Below are 6118 nucleotides of genomic sequence, written 5' to 3'. Positions count from 1 at the left end.
CATATAAAATGAAAAAGAGTGGAGATATCATATCTTCTCATTACATTTTTCATTTTACATTTTACATTTATATTACATAATTATATTTAACATTGGGTTTTTTTGTTATTTTTTCCAATTTCTTTCATTTACACTCAGTTTGCCACAGAGCAGTTCACACTGGTTTAAAACAGGGCACTACCTCTGATCTTGACTTAGGACACACATACTTTTCTACATAACCTAAAGCCTGGCCTCACAGAAACCTAAACAGATTTCCACAACTCAGAGTTCCTTACCTACAACCACAACAGCACACAGCTCTTTGTAATCCCAAGGTTATCTCTTGACAATGATTTGAAAACATATGCTATCTTTGTATCCAGCCTGCGTTCATATTGTGCATTCCCAATATATTTTAATTAATTATGTATGAACTGCATTTTCTTTTTACACCTGGCTGATTCTCTGTTTATTCTTGTATTTTAATATAAGAAAATAGTCATGCATTTCAGTTCTTTAGAACATGTTCATTAGATACAATGACTAATACAGATATGCTCTATAAACAATCTCATTTTGGCCAGAGACAAATTTTTAATTGATATTCTACAAAGAAAATGTCAATAATCTTAAAATTCCATAAAAAGAGAAAAGGGAAAAACAGTCTGACTTGTGATCAGAGGGAGTATTTTGCCATGACATGATTCTTTTCATGGTAAAAATATCACAGTTAAAGATACACCACACCACAATGTTTTATTTCTTCAAACATCCAAGTGACTTTAATTTCCCCAGTGAAGCACTGGCTTAAAAGGAATGTAAGTTTCGTCCAAACACTCGCGTTCTTGGGTGAGGCAGTTCTTGCTTCTCTGGGTGATTTTGCCTTGTTCTGAAATTGTCTTCACCTGACGCAGAGCGCATTAACTGCTAGATAGGCATCACACTGTCTGTCTCCATGCTGTAGCATACAGCCGTGAATTTGCTACGATCTGTTTAATCAGCAGTGCATTGATTTTCCCGCAGCTTTCCTTCATTTTAGCCCCATAGCAGGCTTCTGTAATTTCCTTTGGACAAAGTGTAACCAAACTGTGCTAAGTGATGTTGATTTGCAGGCAAAAGTAAAGGGGTAAATATAAATTAACAAGCTATAAACATTTTACAAGTGGGGAGTCAATAAAAACAGTGTCTGCAGTTTCTTAAAAAAAAAATGATTTGAAGCAGATTGTTAACAAAGGTGTCCAAAGAAACTGACATGAGTCTGAGAATAATTTTTGCGCTTTGTGATTAAGAATTGATCAGTCTAAAAGCCTCAGATGCTACTGAATCACCCATAAGCTGCTGGCCTGAAAAGGCTCAGCGGGGGCTGGTATTTGTTTGTTAAACTCCCATGATTCCAAGTAGATAATTGGTCTGTGAAGTTCATGGCAGAATCTGAATTTGCTTTCTTGCTTCCCAGCTGGCTGAGCACTGGTTTATAGACTTGTGTGTACAAATTTAGCCAGCAGCAAACCTCACATCTTTAATATAAAAGGTGTTTTGTTGTGTTTTTCAGGTGCTGAGTGAAAAGCCCACACTGCAGAAGCTCATTAAAAGGGCCAAGTTACAGTACAGGTTTATTTCTGTCACAGCGTTTCTGAAAACAGTGACAAGGATTAATATGTTTCTTTAGTACTGGAAAAAGCCTGACGCAATCCCTTGTGAATTTGATCATCTGTTTCATTGCCTGTAGAAGATTCAGCTTCCTATTATATCTGAAAGTTACAGCTGTAAACTACTACTGGTAAGGATTCATAAGCTACTGCAGAACCCTGGGGCAGAGCTAATTGTTTTATTAAACATTTGCTAATTTACTTATTATTTATTTCATATCTCACCCTTATAGTCATTTACTACTCTTCCTCAAAGTCAAGAGTGTCTTAGTTCCTTGGTTGCACAGAGCAAATAGAGACACAGTGGTTTAAATTTCAGTGAGTTTCAGTAAAAGTTCTATGGACCAGTGTGTTGGAGAAATATCCAGTTTACATATTTTATTTAAGAAAAGGTAACATTTTACGGACATCAAAATGTAATTTTCTTATTAAAAATATTAATGACATGAATATATACTTTCTGTTCTGACGAGTTGTGTAACACTGGACATATTAATTTAATTGGTGGATGCTATATGTCTAACAAGACTTGCCATGTGACATATGCAAACTTTAGAAAAGTGTAAAATATACCACAAAATGTTTGTTTTACAACAAATTAAATCTATTTGATATTTTTTAAAACTAAAAGTTTTAGTAATGTGCAATTATCTATAATAAAACAAATATGCTTAGGAACTGAGAACTTTTTAGCCTCCTCCTCCATCTCTTATGCTCATTGAGGAATGTCTATTCCTTCCCCTTTTCTTCTATTTTGAAGACAAATGCAGAATTCTAATATTCAACACAAAAACGCATATTTAACATAGTTTCAAATGCTATAAATTCAGAACATGCAAATGTAAAGGTTTAAATGTACAGCCCCCTGTGTCAAAATCCCTCCTCACACTTTCACCCACACTTTATTAGTAGTGTCACTGATGTCAAATTGAGTGGAATGAAGAAGCTTACAGAAGTTGTGTTTCTAGTTTCCTATATCCACAGACATTTATCCCATATTTGATTCTAAATAGAGAATAGAGCTACCTTGTTGTCCTCAAAAACTAAAAATGAAATCAAAACAGCAGTGAAAGACCAGCCAAGAAAAACACACTCTATCCCTCGTGTGCTACCTCTTTCTGTTTCTACCAACAAAATCTTTTGCTTTGTGTTTTCCATCAACAGTGTCCATAATAGCAATAACAAAATAATTGTTAATATGATCATGTATTTCAACATGTCCGACTGACATCATGTGGTACTGTGTGTCAGGCACAGCTACACAAGGAGACCATGCATCATGTTACAATGGCAGCCACTGCTTTGTACTGAAGGGCCACATAATCTGCAAGCAAATTTGTTCTCAGAGTAGAATGTGTCTCCAGCGTTAATAATTAGAATGAACACACCACGGATGGTTCAGTGGATACAGCTGCATCATTCCCTGATGAGTTTCATCCCTTGAGTTGTGCTATTATATTTCACGTCCATACCTAATGGCAGCATAGTTATTTCTATCTATAGTATTTCTTTCAATGTTTTTGTAAGATTTCCCTTACGACCATGACTCAGTGAAAAACATTTTGGCCACATGGTAGGCAGTATTTCCTTCAGTTGTGAACACTGATGGTTGCATCATTATTGCATATAACATGTTTCTTATGACCTAAAGCCTATAATAATGACTTCCATGCATAGCGCTATGGATAATTTGTACATAGATATCATTTTAAATGAATTCAAAACATATGATTTGATGTTGTATCTTTAAATTTAATTCTTTGAGTACACAAACATACATTCTTAAAAGACTTGTTCTTTTTACTGAATTGTGTAGGTGTTTTGCCTATGTGTATACATGTGTACAATGTGCATGCCTGATACCTACAAAGGTCATAGAAAGGTAATGGATCTCCTGGAACTGGAATTACAGATGATTAGCCTCCATGTGGGTACTTGGAACCTAATCGTGTTTCTTGCAAGAACACCAAGTGCTCTTAACCACTGAGCCATCTCTCTATGAACCCTTTTGCACATTTTTATTTTCAAAGAGACACATATATCTTGGTTAACATTTTTAAGTTGTTATGTGTATCACATTAAATAAAAAATAGTGTTATTTTATGAGTGAACAAACAATTCACAACAAGAATATTAATTTAACAACAATTAAAAGTCAGTATTCTTTGGTATCAATAGTTCACACTGAAAGTTTTTAATTCCAGGACTTCTAAATACTTATGTGATTATCAAAGTTTTATTGGCTAGGTTGTTGACTCTTGTTCACGGGATAAGTCTCTTGTATGACTTTCAATCAACCTTTGACCACTCAGCACACGTTGACAACTCAGTATGTGCTCATTAAATTGAATTATTTAGTCATTCAATATATATGTTGTCTATCAATGTTGCCTTTACAGGTTTTTATCAATTCTTTACCTATATAGTAAAGGTGTTCCTCTTCAGGTAAGTGTTAATTATAATTGCAAATTATCACTGATTTTATTTATTGCATTTTCTAAAGGGAAATAATATCAATAGGAATTAAAAGCCAGAAAGTACTGTCTCCATATCATTTTAAAATGCTACGATACTTTTGTAAAAGGAGCTTAATATTAAAAGAATGGGAAAAATGTTGGAAATTCTAAGCATGACCCTCTTTTGTTGTCTTGGTAAGTCGATAAAATATAGATCCCTATGAAATATTAATAAACATGAGCATAAATACAAGAAGAATGCTATAAGGAATGATTGCTATAGATTTATGAGAACATTAATCAGCCACATCGTTCATTAGAAATTGCATATAAAAATATAATGTTTAAATTTTGCAGCTGCTTGATTTGAGTAGGTAAACATAGAGACCTTATATTTGCCATAGAAATTTATACCAAGAGAAGATGGAGATACATATGACTTATTCAAACACACCTTGACACTACTCTAGAGGTTAGCCAGTTAAAAAGAGCTAAATGTTTCAACTTGCAAAGAGAATCTTAGTTGACAAAAGAACAAATATTTTTCACATTCAGACTAGATGAACACACACAAAATCTTCCCTTGTTTACTTTGTACTAGTCACAGGTTTGGATTTTTGGTCATTTCCTTGTCAGTGTCTGCTCTCAGATATTAAATACTAAAAGAATGGGCATTAAATGATTCATAGCTGTATAAAAAGAATGAAGCAAATTCCTAAGATAACAAAATTTATGCTAGAGGTGTCAACCAGACACTTTAAAAAGTGCTGTTTCTTTAGAATAATTAATGAGTGAAATCTTTGTTAACTTCTCTGCCATTAAATGGTGGTTCCAAATTTATGTTGATTAATAAGACAGTGTCCTGGGAAACAAATCCAGGACTAAGTTTCATCCATGTAACCTTTACCTTTTCCTTAAGTGGAAATGATGCTTTGTTCCCTCAATTTCCTTTATTCTGAATCATACTGCACCTTTTCTCCCAAAGACATTCAATCCAGTGAGTCAGATACATGCTGTAATGTACTGAAGATACGTGCTGTAATGTACTGAAGATACATGCTGTAATGTACTGAAGATACATGCTGTAATGTACTGAAGAGGAGCTGCCCTGAGTTCAAACAACCTCTGAAAGTTAAAAATAAGTTAATGATTGATTGTCTATGAATAAAGAATGTTGCCGATCACAGTGTTTTGTGAAGACACTGAATAAAGTGAATGATCTGTGCTTTTTCATCTCATTCTCAAGCTTCTCCCGCTTTTTAAAAAGTTCCTTTATTCCTGAATACTAAACACATGACTCTATTCAGGCTGGGTTTTTTTTTTTAACATTTATACAAAGGATATGCATCCAATTAGCAAAGGTGTCATTAGTGCAGGTGATGTATCCAGGGAAATTTGATAATTACAATAACAAGAGAAGAATAAATATTTACATGTGGTATGTTTATGTGTATCTCATGGTCAAGCATAATGCCACAGATAAGGTACTTAAATTGAAACTACCTCTTTGTTCACCAATCACAGATTGTCTTTTTTGAAGACTTACTTGGAAATTGAAAAATATGATTATCTGACTAGTTGATTTTTTGTTGTTGTTGTTTGTTTTTCAAGACAGGGTTTCTCTGAATAGCCCTGGCTGTCCTGGAACTCACTTTGTAGACCAGGCTGGCCTCGAACTCAGAAATCCGCCTGCCTCTGCATCCAGAGTGCTGAGATTAAAGGCGTGCGCCACCACGCCCGGCTTGACTAGTTGATTTTTAGAGGGCGCTCTTTCTGAAGGGAGAAAATTATGAAAGGACAGATGTACTAGTGTCTACCCAATTTGGTCAACAATATTAATTAGGCTTATAAATTATAATAGAATACTGAGTTATTCTATGATTATAGATATTATATACAAATAGTATAATAATTGGTATAGAGATTTTAGGATTTCTGTTTCCAAAGCATCATACTTTATTGGAGATCTGGGCCATATATCAAGAACACATAGAGGAATACATTCATTAACCAGATTTGGAAACATACAAA

The 6118-nt window shown here is 34.2% G+C and overlaps 1 long non-coding RNA gene across 1 annotated transcript; it reads left to right on the top strand.

Moving 5' to 3' along the window:
• Positions 1 to 1429: 1429 nt before the first annotated feature.
• 1810007C17Rik (RIKEN cDNA 1810007C17 gene) lies at positions 1430 to 5299 on the top strand. Its single transcript, NR_045472.1, has 3 exons — positions 1430 to 1762; positions 4135 to 4282; positions 5073 to 5299. It is a non-coding gene; the product is annotated as an RIKEN cDNA 1810007C17 gene (long non-coding RNA).
• The last annotated feature ends 819 nt before the right edge of the window (positions 5300 to 6118 follow it).

The sequence above is a fragment of the Mus musculus genome, chromosome 12 (genome assembly GCF_000001635.26).
Source record: "Mus musculus strain C57BL/6J chromosome 12, GRCm38.p6 C57BL/6J".
NCBI lineage: Eukaryota > Metazoa > Chordata > Mammalia > Rodentia > Muridae > Mus > Mus musculus.
Note: the sequence above shows the minus strand (reverse complement) of the source record. Positions and strands in the feature narration are given on the sequence as shown.